The sequence below is a fragment of the Boleophthalmus pectinirostris genome, unplaced genomic scaffold (genome assembly GCF_026225935.1).
Source record: "Boleophthalmus pectinirostris isolate CB_2022bp ecotype Guang Dong unplaced genomic scaffold, ASM2622593v1 HiC_scaffold_23, whole genome shotgun sequence".
Lineage (NCBI taxonomy): Eukaryota > Metazoa > Chordata > Actinopteri > Gobiiformes > Gobiidae > Boleophthalmus > Boleophthalmus pectinirostris.
The window spans coordinates 22,331,550-22,345,629 of record NW_026571207.1 but is presented as its reverse complement, the minus strand read 5'-3'; positions in this window follow the sequence as shown (position 1 = coordinate 22,345,629).

The window sequence follows — 14,080 nt, the reverse complement described above, 5'->3', positions numbered from 1 at the left end:
AGCTCCTCTCTCAGGCCTGCCTGTCTTGCAGCAATTACATGATGTGCAGTAATTGCCAGTCTCTGAAGCAGCCTCTTCAGACACACTTCAAAGCGAGTGGAGCGCATCCACGGACGCAATTAACAAGATCAACGGAGCCCAGATGAGCTGGCGGCCCCGCACTCTCTCCCCATTGTTCTCATTTTCACTCTCATTAGTGCGGGGCAGGGAGCGGCGAGGGGACACCTGCAGAGGGCGCCGCTCTGTACTGGGACACAGGGACACAGGAGCAGTGTAGTGCGGGACAGCAGTGTTAATGATGGCTGTCTGCAGCAGAGTGTGTTGTGGCACGTGGAAATGCAGTGACAGAGGCAGAGGTGAGAGAGAGAGAGAGCAAGGCACCTGAGAGAGAGATCACCACGGCAACTGGCCCCAACTCAGCACAACTGAGCCTTAAATACAGCGGTCCTCAGACTGTGGACAAAGCAGGGACACTTAGAGGACACTGTCCCCTGATTCCTGTTCCACACTAATGTCATTAACAAAGTGAAACCAGAAGAATCTTATCATTGTATTTCCCTGATGAACAGATGTCGGCCTGTTAGTGAGCTGATGCTGAGTGTTGCAGACAGGTTAAACTTGTGCCAATACATCTTCCATCATCAAAGCCTCTCTCATCCGTCTTTGTGGCCAAGGAGCCACTGAGCTGCAGCCCCATAAGATCTGGATATTGCATTTGTGTGCCACCAACTCAATTTAAACCCGCAGTAAAACAAATGAGTGCATACACTGTGTATGGTACACTACAATGCATTCACCACTGAGAAGAGTTAGGCATTTAACTGGATTTTTTTTTTTTTAAATACTGAGATTTCCTACTGTCTAGACCACTTTAGTCCTGGTTTTTACTCGATTGCAGCCTGGTACGCTTGTAAAATTACATTGGTTAGAGCTTTTAAAAGCGCCTTTCATTTGTTTCTTCTGAATGTTTAATGCTGTGAGGTCCAAAGGCGCATAGGAACACTTGGAAAAGCATGTAACAGCAGCTGGTCAACTTTTATCATGTCCAAGTGCATTAAAATACATTACTGCTGTTCTCGTGGAGAGTACATCTGAGATAAATGGACTAGGGAGATGAAGGACCAAAAATCGGACTAACCTGATGCTTTTGAGCTATTTTCCTCTATTATCACAGCAGCATAAATCATCAAACACTTTCCTCCAATATGAAGTAAAACAGCGATTGTATTCAAATACTGACGAGTGAAAATCATATTCCACTGGTGCCCTCTGTCCTGACTACATTCCCCTTCCAACCAAACCAGGCGACAGGAGCCTGAGGAGGGTGGAGGAACACAATCGCGACAAGTTTACACCAAAAACAACACTGAGCATTTAATTGTTAATGTTGTTTGGCGCTGGTGAAAACTGCTCAAGTGAAAACAAGGTATTAAAGCGGTTGGATGTGTTTCTTGCCTTGGCAGTCAGCCTGTTGGTGGGAAAAGATGGAGCTAGCTATAGTCGCTGGCTGTGATTTGTGCAGCAAGAGAAAGAGATTTAGTACAAATTGTTCCATGCAGAGAGTGTATGTAAAAAACTGCAGCGATATCCCAAACGCTTTAAGCAATGTGTAAGAAAGGAAGTCTTGGCAGATGTAGATGCTAGGACACATTTTGCATAGACACAGGTGCAGAGCTACACGCAGGCACACACTGGTGGAGTCTTGGCTGGTACAGATCTGCGACATACAGCACAGTTTGGTAAATGTCTGTCTCGGCAGCTTAGCGAGAAAGAGAACACTGTGTGAATGTGTGTTTACATCTCAACTGCAATGCTGTGAACCGGGTTTTCACAGCAGCCAGATGGAGATTTAGCATGCACCAGTGAGATGAAAATACACATAAGAAAACGGGACTAAAAACAGAGTGCTACCTGACAGTGGAAATAGTGCACGATCTGGGAGACTCAAATGTCATGTGAGGCTGTGGCAGGACAAAATGCTCAGAGATGGAACAAGCTATTGCTAATGTTGCTAATTTGTGTAAACTACTTGTACTGCTAAATGATTTTACTCCGCACAATTATCACTTGTGTGATAAAAGAAAAGAGAGAATAATCATGATTACTTTCATACATTATATAACTATTATTAGTGCTCTGTGATAGGCTATAACAAAACCTGATGCAGATTCTAGTAACCTACCTGCATTCCTTCTAATGTTAGTACAAACAATAATAAGGATGATGTCTTACCTCACCAGCTTACTTAGCACTTATCTCACCAGGCTAGCAGTTATAGGAGCGAATTTGGAGTCAAGTTCCATAACAGGAATTTATTTACAGACAAAATAGAAAAATAAAAGCATCAGGATCATATAACATAAACATTTTAAGACCAAATTGACCACAGTAGTTACAGAAAGAGATGGAGCTACTTCTACTTGATATTTGGAACATGTTTGCTAGTGGGATAGCTATGTCCATTTATATGTACAGTCTTACACTTGTAATGCCATTTACAGACTCTTAAAGGGGTACACTGTCATTATTCATTATTACTACTATTGTAGCCACAGCGGCCCTGGGGTAGAGTGGTGAAAAGCAAGGCTGCTAATCTACCAACACCAGTCCCTCCTGCAGGGGCACCTACAACCAAGAGGGTGCACTTTTTTTTTTCTTCTAAGCACTCATGCCACCCCTCACAAAATGGTGCTCCACGCAGCTGCCCTGTTGGCCTGTGCCTAGGACCGCCCCTGACCAACACCAATTTCATACTAGGCAATGTAGGTGAAGGTTCTTGTCTATAAGGACACAACAGAAATTGAAATCAGTCCTCTGACCTTTGAGTTAGTGGACAAGTGCTGAGCCACTGTTGCGTCAACTAGATCAATAAATTTAAATGTGTTTTTAACCAAAATCTCAATTGGGGTGAAAATGCAACTTGTATTAAAATATGTAGTTAAAAGATAGGATAATTGATTACAAAAAATATGCAAAACTGTAAAAGGGCAGCAATACTTGAGACAGTTAACCAATATGTTAATATTCAATATAGAGGATTAAATAATGTAATTCGCCTGATTTGGCTTCTCTGTCTGTTATGCAGTGCAGAATCAATTCCTATTATGTTCTCAAGCCAGACAACAAAACTTTTGACCCACATCCATCTGAAAGTGTTCCTGAGTAAAAACATGTGTGTGGAGGGTTGGGAGTGGCAATGACTGGCACATACAGTGAGACAGACAGACAGAGAGCGCGCCTTGACTTTAACCAAGTCTGTATAATTATGGTCAACCACACTCCACACCACCTTTATTTATAGGGTTACAAACACACTGGGCTCCACAGCTTTTACCCAGCATTCCACTGCACCGGGACTTTTTGTAGGGGGTGTAAACAAATGATATTTTAAGCACAGTGTGATTGGCTTGAATTCATCAGAGGCCATGTTACTGAACTGCATCCACAAGAGGTCAGTAGTTTTTATTATCGTGAAAACTGTCACAGCTTCTCCATACACAATGCCCTGATTACACAACATGTGTTGACTGATTTTCATATTGACAGTAATGATAAAAAATCAGCAGTTGTATTCTGTCATTTATCACCATGTAGTAGTAGAAGTAGTAGTAGTTGTAGTAGTAGCAGTAGTAGTAGTAGTAATATACAAGACATTGGATGTGGGGGTTCTTCCTCAGATTTTTATTTTATGCTTAAATGCTGAATTGGCTTAGAAGAACATTTTTCATCATTTGCCTTGTAATTTATTCATTCTTGGGACTAAGCGCCTGCTTAACCCACTTATTTGGTACGGCTGGCCCTAAGAGAACATGATGGTTTTGCGGAGCTATTTTGTGGCACTCACAAAAGTGATTTTTTTGTGGATGTCTTTGATCAGTGCAGATTGGCATACACTAACTGATGTAGACAGAAGTCATTAAAGAGTCATATTCCTGCCACCAGGGGGCCAGGGTCAAGTCTGGGGTGGGTACAGCTGCCTCTGGCCACAGACCTCTCAGGACACTGGGCCAAAATGTGCTCAGCCTTTGGGCATGTGCCACTGTAGTCAGTGCATCCATCATGTCCCATACGCACCCAAGCAGAAACAAACAGCATCTGCGCTAACATGAAGAGAAGGCAGGAGACGGAAATACATGCAGTCCACTGTCGAGTGATTTTTGTATTTATTGGTTAACTGGGAACAATTCCAACATCACCTTTTTAATTTTCAGTTTGCCAGTCAAATACATCTGCAGCACAAGTGAGGGAAATGTAAAATGTAGCGGACATCCTGTGGTATAATGATGTCCAGGGTGAATGAAAGGCAGCCGGGTGGAGGAGGAGGTGGCATGGGAGGGGGAGGTCATGTGTAATGCCTTTTGGTAGAAGTATGACAAAGAGCTGTGACAGCAGCAGGTTGTGCGTACAGTGTGTGTGTGGTGTGTGTGTTTGTTGGGGGTACTCATATTGACTGCAGGTGCGCTGTCAGAGTTCACAGGGGGGAGGGGTGGAGCTGAGAAAATGAGGGCTTTGATGCAAACTCGGGACATGTGTGATTACAGGGGAGTGTGTGGTCAAATGGAGCTATAAGGAGAACTCAGGTGTGCTGGTATGTTTTGATCTAGCAGAACTAAAGGAAGGGAAGAAAAATGCATATGGAAAATGACCTTCCTTATGAATTCATAATAAATAAGAACATTAAAATAAGTTATCTGGCATGTGCCTACAATTTTGAATCATCTGTTTGTTATTTCATAAAGGGGGAATTCTTAGTTTTAAAAAAAATGTAAACATTTATTTCTGTAATATATAAACATATGAGCAAAGATCCAGGCATACATAATACATACTAAATTACACAGATAGATAAGAAAGGGATTAGGGATTGCTTTTTTCTATCTGCAGTTGCATGTGGCTTAGAGCTTCAGTTACGGTTAACATGGTAGACAATATTCACACTTTCTTTCCCTAAGAAATATTCAAAGCTTCAGATTCTCTAAAAGCATGTGATTGGATGATGGTGGTAAACCAAAGAATGTGGACTGGACCCAGTACATTGCATTTTTCTCACTTTGTCATCAGCTCCTTCAAACTCTGGCCAAGAGAGGACTCTATCCAGACCACAGCCCCTGTTCAGAGGGCAGTGGCAGAGATGGAGATGTGGTGTCATAAATAAATCATCTTGTATATTGGACATATCTACATGGGAAGGATCACGCCATCACATCTGAGCCAATGGATTTTTACCTGATTTGAGTTTGAAAATATTTTTGCTGTTCTGACATTCCCACACTTTTTCACATGCACCTGGTCTTTGCCTCCTGTAGTTATTTCTTCTGTGATGCACAAATGGCAAAGCTTTTAGGGATTACATTTTGTAAGATTCACATGTAGCGTGGCTTTATGCTTAGAGGACTTTGTACAGCAAATGCATGAGTCTGCACTGACTACAGGAGCCAGATGGTTGACAAATATGGGATAACACAAGCCACAGATGAAAAGAACACTGAAGTGAATGAAGATTTTTACAATAACAAGTGTTACATTGAGGCTCTGTTATATTTACCCATACCAGTCCTCTGGGATAATTCGGAGAGAGGAGAGAGTCAGCGAGACCAAACTAGCAAATAACTGTCACGAGGCAGGCTGTCTACTTCATTGCTAGGTGCTTGTGCTTACAAACATACAAAGGCATATCAACTCAATGGTAAATCAGTGCACGCAACCTCCTTTTCTAAACTCCTCTGTCTTTCTCATACCAAACCTCAGAAGATATGCCAAGCCTTTAAACCATAGACAGAGCTGGCGACTGTCTTGTCAGCACGGCATTGTAGAAAGAAGTGCTGAACAATGTCCCTTCAAACTTACGTGAAAATATCTCACAAGCCTCCATGAAACACAGGTGAATGGTGAAATGAGAGAGGAGATGTGTGTCCTAAACCAACAGGAGAATGAGAAAATACTGGGTCAGATCTCAGGTCAGACCGGAGTCACTCTGCCAGCTCAGTCTTGTCTGTGATAGAGCGAAGGTGACAGAGAGACAACTCGAGGTGATACAGTGGTTCTGATTTCCACACTCACAGGGAAACAGGGTCCGGGCCAGGGGCAATATTGACTGTCAACCGTCTGAGAGCTTGGCTTGTTGGCAGAACACTGCTTGACTTTTGGGACTCCGGTTCTTTCTAGTAACACTTCAGAAGACTCTGGCACTACAGGGGTTTTCACGCTGTGGGTATCTTTTTCAGTTCGTAGTGCTTCTTTTAGTACCAGTCCTAATATGACGCACATTAACAATGAGTAGAAACTAGGGACTACAGGGGTACTTTCCAATCACACCAGGAACCTTTTAGTAACACAAGTATGTACTTACTTGCCTTTTTTGTGAAACACATTTCAGTCATTAGCACACTCAAACAGACTTTACACATTTATAAGAGAAATTATTTCAACACAGAAACTCCTAATATAAAATTCTGACTCATGAGCCTACAGTTTGGTTCAAATCAAATGAACATGCAGAATAATGCCCTTGAGTCACAGCAGCAGAAAAAAAAGGAGTTTTTTACATCTCTGTCTTATGCTTGATTTAGAAGACATGCTGAGTCTATGTTATCTGTAAGTGTATCTGGAGTTGTTCAACTTTGACCAGAGTCCCCTTCACTTGAACCTTTCCCAAGCCCACCCTACTATGAGATATGAACCCTCAAATACAACATGAAAACAAACGAGGCTCCACCGCAGACCAGCGCCACTCAAGAGGAACTATGCTGGCTGCAGTGGGACATAGTTGTCTAGATTGGGGCTTTTCTTTAAACATGAACAGTGTCTGGGCAGGCCAAAAATAAAAATGGACGTGCTGACTGGACATTCCCATCTCCGATTGGCAGAAAGTGGGCAAGTCTCTCTCAACAAGAGGAGCTCAAAGTAAACAAATGCCCTGTCTGCGACCTCATGAGAACAGGGGCACTCCGGAACAAAGACTGGCAGCAGATGAAAGATTCAGGACATGTCTGGATGGCCACAACCCTAGCCTCCTGAAATGTCTTTTACAACTATATGCGTTTGGAGCTAGTTGGCAAGGATGGTGGCAGATGAGGCTTGGGGGACACCTCTTTGCATGGTTTCACATCAAGTTTTATAAATTACTACAGAGTGCGAACTGTATTTTAAATTTGTTTTGAAAAGAGAACCATACATGGAAGGGGGCACTCTAGTCTACCCCCATTAAAAATACCCCTGCCCTGGATATCCTTGATTAATGACAAACTTACACTTGTAATGACAAAAAAAGATTGAGAATTGACTGTTGCTCTGTAAATTGAAACCTGTTGAAATATTATTATTGGCATCCATTATATGAGAGTTGCATGTGGCAAGATTCAAGCAGATGCGGTCTGGAAAAACGGGTTTGGGGTTTTAGCTGCTGAATAGAATGTGTCACTATAACAACATTTTCACATTAACTTAGTGATATCTCTGAAGCCTTTCTATGTAGACCTCATCTGCATACTTCGGCTGTTTGTTTGGGAGTTTATAATGTAGAATTGGAAAAACAAAGTGTATATTTTCCAGTAAAGCAAAACATTTACACAACTTCAAAATTCAGAGTGTGCTGGTGATGGAAGTGTAGGGTGGCGAACTTGAAGTGCAGTGCTTATACTGAAGTGACTGCGCCTTTGTTCTGTGGCATTAATCTGCATCGTTCCCCGTCCCCCCTCTCCTCTTTTGATCCGCTCTTGGATCATCCTCCTGATGATTCACTAACAGCAAAAGAAATTAAATACAAGGGATTGACGACCCGTCCCCTCCTCTCCTCTCCTCTCTCCTTCTCCACTGCTCACTGCCTGTTTCTCCCCGAGGCCTCCATTTTTTGTACAGATAAGAAGCCGATCTATTTTATCGCCTCATTCTCCATCTCTATCCTCTTCTTTTCCTTCCTCTTTTTTCTCTCTTGGAAGTGTTTAATCCCAGCCTTGCGGTGGATGCATGTCAGAGATGTAATTCCATTGTTTAACATGCTCTTTGGAGTCCCCACCCCAAACTCAGTTACTCCTGGGGCCAAATGCATATTCAGTAGCGCTCAAAAACAAAAAAAAATCACATCATTGTTTGTCATGTTCTGCTACTAGAGCCATTCTACTCTGCTTTAGTCTTGGCCACTTCGAGCGGATTACTCCATGTTAAACATATCTCAGACACACAAATCCTAAATACATACATATTCAGGCATTCAATCAGTGAAAGGAGTCTGCAGTTTGCACACAGCCACAAGCTACTTAAAGCTATGCTGGGATGATGTTTGATTGTTTGAGGGCACAAGTGACAAAAGCAGCAGAATCACAAAAACAAGTGGTTTGTCTTTGCTTCTTTTCCACCAAGTCACTTCATGGCTTGGTTTAGAGAATGAATTTTCATGTAGGTTTATTTTGGGCATAGAAAAAGCACCTACCCGCATACAAACTACTGAATGATTTAAGGCCAAATCTTGAGCTGGTATGGCTCTATTGGCTCCACCCATGTGAAATATTGACCACTTAGTGAATCTATTTAACTGAAAACCCACACCAAAAGGTCATGATCATTTTGACAGAGGCACTGTCTTTACACAAGAAGGAACGTAAAGGACTACAAACACTTTTTAGTCCAAAAAAGCCCAATACTTGACTTCTGTTCCTGTGCAGTCATTAGTAGTGTTACTACACAATGTAATTCAAGGTTAGCTTCTTAAACTGATGTGCTGAAGGCTGTATTTTAACAAACAGCAGCACTGATGTGCCTGCTCCGAGCCCAGATAAAGGTGAAGACCACTAGAAAAAGACATGACAGTTAGACATCTGATGTAAACCTATACTTCAAAAATTGTATGCTGATACTGAATGGAGAGGGTTAAGATAAATATTCCTCTGCAAATCAAACAAAGAATCACTTCTAAGGCCCACATAGTAATAATCAGTCTGATAGTAAAACCCTGCATATTCTTGACAATGAGTTTCTTAGGTTGAGCTCTGGTCTTCTGGGTGCTGTCCAGGGTGCAGTGGCGCGCAGCTCAGACACATGTAAACAGACCTGACCGCATGATGGGACGCCCTGCCAGTCTGCCCCCTGCCACCCTTCACCTCTTCTCAAATAAACAACCAGGAGGCCACACCAGGGGACAGAAGATGGACAGTGCTCAACAAGTCAAAGAGGAAAGAAAGCACCATGGATTTTTGCTTGTTACAGCTATAGCAACAAAGCTGTTCTGTATTGTTATTTGGCGTTCCTAATTGCGGTTCATGCCACCAGCAGCGCTTCAGATATTTTCCACAATGCCCTGTCTTGATAGATCTGCCAGCCCCTCAGCGTCTGTTTGATTTATGCGTCAGGACAAATATGGGTCAAAATGAAACATCCAACACGGTGGCTTCTTGGTGCTTGTTCTTCTTTCTTCTTTTCCATTCCCTTTACACTTTCTTCTTTTCAAAGCGCAGCTCAGTGGGACTCTGTGTGTAGCTACATCAGGTTGTGCGAGCGTGTGCGTGCGCGTGTGTAACGTTTGCGCGATGAGACGTGACAAGCGCCTTCATCCTCCCCTCAGACGCCGCATTTCCCGAACGCTCCGCCACTTCGCTCTGTGTGCAGCACGTTTCATCTTCCTCTAAACTCGCTCCCTCCTTCCTCACTTCCGTACTTTTTTCCTCTTCTCCTCTGTGCGCTCTCGTCTTCCCCGCGCGCTCTCACAGGTGAAAGAACAACACGCGGAGGAATGAAAGGGACAAGATTTTAATTAGAGGGGGAGGCTGAGACCAAAGCAAAGGGGATAACGAAGGCGAGCTACGATAACACATGTAAAACACAAAGCCTTAATCTTAGAGAGCATTTGGAGGGATCGCTCAGTTGTGCGGTTGTGCGGAGAAGCGCGGTAGGGATAGAAGTGATTATGAGCGCAGCACTGACAGACATGTGGCATGTGTGTTTTCCCCAAAGACACCAGATCCCTCTGTTCATAAGGACTAACATTAGAAGAAAACAATGCTGACTTTTTGTTTATTTACTTAATTTGAGTCAAAGTCAAATACTTTCTTTGAATATTGGCTTTAGATTGGAATCATTTAAAATTGCGCCTAATGCTTTAATTGTGCACTATTGTTCTTGTATTTCGATCTTCTACCAAAACTTTGACCAGTTTCAAGTTTTCAACCCTTTGGCTCAAATCCTGACTGTGGCATTTTGAAACTGCCACTAAGCTCAGTCACTTGCAGCATTGCACTGTATCTAATAATTGTTGAGGCTAAAATGCCCGATCTCGTCTGATTTCAGAAGCGAAGAAGGATTGTGCCTGGTTAATGGGTATGCAGACTGTTGCTACTGTGGGGCATCATGCATACTTTTGTTGTGTCCTTGAGCAAGACACTATTCACCTTGCCTCTAGTGTCAAAATACATTCGTGTATGTTGGCGAATGTGTTTGTGAGAGCCATAATATATGTTTAGGCTATAACATGTAGACTTGTTAACATGATATTAACATGCACAGTCTCAACCAAATAAACCAATAATAGCAATTATCACATTTTTGTTTCAAAATGTATTTTCTCCATGCGTCTTACCAGTGGTTGCAGTTACATTCATACTAAAATCTGATAATAATCTGATTTCCTGACCTTCAAAATTATCTAAATTAAATGCAAACTGCAAAATCTGATGTGAGTAATGAGAGAAATCATGATCAGAAAGAAGAGTTTGCTGTTTATATTTGTCATAGATTATAACTCCATAATTCAGATAATATTCTGATTTTGAGTGTGCATGTAACTGCAGCCATCGTCACTCAGGTAACCTCAAAGACATAGAGCCCTCTTTAGGAAGGTGTGTCTGGAGCACTTGCAGGCAACTCTGAGCATGAAACTCAATTATTTGATCATAGTTAAATGTATGCGCGTAGTTCATTCAATGCCTAACAGCACTCTTCTTCTTCGTCAATACTCCAAAAGTGTATGTTTGTTTAATGTGGCACCTTTGACATACTGCGGCACCTCCACAGTTTGGGGGCAGAGCCACAGAGTTTGTCACTGCAGTGAAACTCTGATGATGAAACTGTGCACTGGTGAATCTGCTGCTCTCACTGATGAAAGTGTGTGTAAAAGTGGAGATTTAGCCTCATACAGCCATCCTGCCACTATCAAGACATTGTGTCACACTGTGCAAGCACTTTTCACTTTAGCCCACATTAATAATTATTTTATTGAAAATCACAAATGCAAATGATCTTTGGTTTGGTAGCAGTGTAGTTCAGAAAGTTATTTTGACGGTCCACATGTAACAGTACCTCTTCTTGAGTTGAAAATTTAGTTTTTTGGGCAAAAAATCCACCATAGACTTTGGAATGTGACTCACCAGTGGAGTGAAAATAACAACAGAAGATAACCTGGCAAAGCACATTTTCACTGAGTCTTCCCTCAGGTGATGCAAGACTTTAGACAAATGTCTTGTTTGTTCACCTCTGAGTGGCCATCTTTCAAAAGGTGGCATGCAGCACAAACACACAGATATATGCGCTCAGAAGCCCGTCATTTGTCTCTCTCATGAAGTAGGTAGTGAGAATATTACAAACCAAAATCATAACACATCGCCTTAGGGCTCAGGTTGGACGAGGAGAGAAGAGGCAGCTGTGTAATTGAATTACAGTCTGACAGGGTGGGAATAGAAGGAGGAATGGCACATGTGAGGGAGATAGAAGACAGAGGTGCGCTTTAAAGTTGGGGTCATTTGGTGATCTGGGCCGAGGTGGGAGATGAGTGGATAATGTCTCTGGATGGATGAGACAGTTTGTGCTGTGTATGAGAGCGTGCAGTAAACAGCCTTATCCTCCATTAATAACACCACTAATCCCCCTGATGTGATTACCTCTCTATGCCTGCATCCCTCAACTCTCTGCTCCCATTCAGCAGTGCCAGCCTTCTTCACGGTGCGCCTCAGCTGGTCCCAAACCCTCAGCTCCGCCAGACTTGACTGTGTTCCGCTGCCAAAACAACGATCTTCGAATGAGGCATCTTCGACGAGAACTCGCCTCTGGGCAGGTGTATGAAACAAGCAAGTGAGTGGTGCTATAGCGGCAAGAGGAAATCAAATTTAACCAGATTAAAACCTCAACCTCTCTGCACAGCTCTGACTCTTAATGCTGCCTGAATGAAAGATGACACGTGATACAAATCGTACAAGATAGGGTTTTGGATGTTCAAACATTTATGGAAATATCCGCAAGCAATAAAGATTATGGGTGTGCAAAAGGAAGGCAACAGGCATGTCAGTATGGCTATTTCTGTCCTCAATGACTGGCTGCCAAATGCATTTTTTCCAGCATTTGATAAACTCAGTACATCAATATATGGTCTTGTGTTTCTATGGAAACTTGGACCTGGGAGAGTGTTAAATTTTACCACTTAGCTCAAGATCTGCTCAATAATAACATGCCATGATAAATCTTCAAAATGTGTTCAGTTTATGAGAGAGATATGTTTCACAGTGATAAAAATATCTCCACACTCAAGCATCACACCACAGTAATAATGCTGCACTCAAGTCAATTCGATCTCTCCATCAATTACAGTGAAACTATTTTGTGTGATCTTGCATTAGAAGTAAAGCATATTAAAACATTCACTTTTGAAATTTGAAGATTGTGGTCAGTGGCTATTCTCTTGTTCATCCATGTACTTTTGCTCTGCGTATTTTAGGAGTGCATAAAGTCTGTGTGTAAAGTGACAGTAAAGCACCATACATGTCTCGTGGTGGACTTGGGCATGTCTCCATGGTAACTGTTATGTCTGACCTTCAGATCGGCTCTGTCTTCGTCGGGCTCAGGTTGGCTCATCAAATCACATCAGTGCACACAAACGCACCTTCAGCTCCCATCACAGACACAGAAGAAGAAGTCTGCAACTTAAGGTTTGTCACAAAGTCTTTATTAAATAGGAACACACAGTTCACACCATGTATTCAAGTTATCTTTTAAAGCTGCACTGCAGAACGTTTCTGATGGTTCGTTCACCATGCATGTTTTCAAAGATGCTATTGCTTTGCCTGAAATGTTCCACGGTATGGCATTAAACTGATCAATCTTGAATTTTCTTAATTAGGTGTTTTTATTGTACAAAAATGCCACATGTATTCTTATTGTGAGCACGGTTGCCTCTCCACAGATCTGGCTTGCACCTCTTTGTCTTCATGGAAATAAATTAATTTACTACCATACTATTGTGACCAGTAGAGGGCATAGATACAATTAATTAGGCTTGTCTACAGAAATTCCATTATAACTCAACAACACGATCCCAAGCAGGGAAATCGAACCAAATTTACTCTGCACTATACCCACAGGCACAAGTCTGTATGACTGAAATGGAGGAAACATGAGATTTTAAGTTTGAATTTATTAATAAGTTATTGTTAAGTACACTTGGTTCTGAGGTATAATCCAGAGTTTGTGTACATTTCACTGACAGCTCTCATTCATTTGCTCTAACAACTAAAATATACAATGCAGAGCTACAGTTAACAGTTAATTGCACAACTTAAGGAGCTTTGACAACAACTTGGCTCTCTGCAGCTTTAGTGTACCTAATCACTTCATGTCTCCAGTTCCCGCGTACCATCCACTGTGCCCGGCTCCTGTACAGCGTCTGACGTAGGGGTGGGAGGGCAGGTAGGGGGGCTGACATGGCCATCATCTAACCCACACTTCCACACTAAGAAACATTTCATCAAAGCAATAATATTTCCCAGGAAACATGCATGGTCTTTCATTTTGAGAAGTTACATAGTGCATCTTTACCTGAGAATGTCTCATTTTCTTCTAACAAGTACAAGAACCAATATAGGCCAAGCAGCTAAGTAATGCTAGTCAAATTACACAAACTTATTCAGATTTTGAGTCATTTTAAGTCCTTTGGTCCTTTTTGCAATACAATAGCCTATAGTTCTACTTCAAACCCAGTATGTTCTGTTTGTGAATTGAATGCTCTCCTTTTTGTGGTGTTCACAAGTTCATCCTGCTCCAGAAGGGCCCACATCTGGCGGCTGGTGGCCTAGGGCTGTGCATCCGCTGTGGAGCGGCGAGGCCT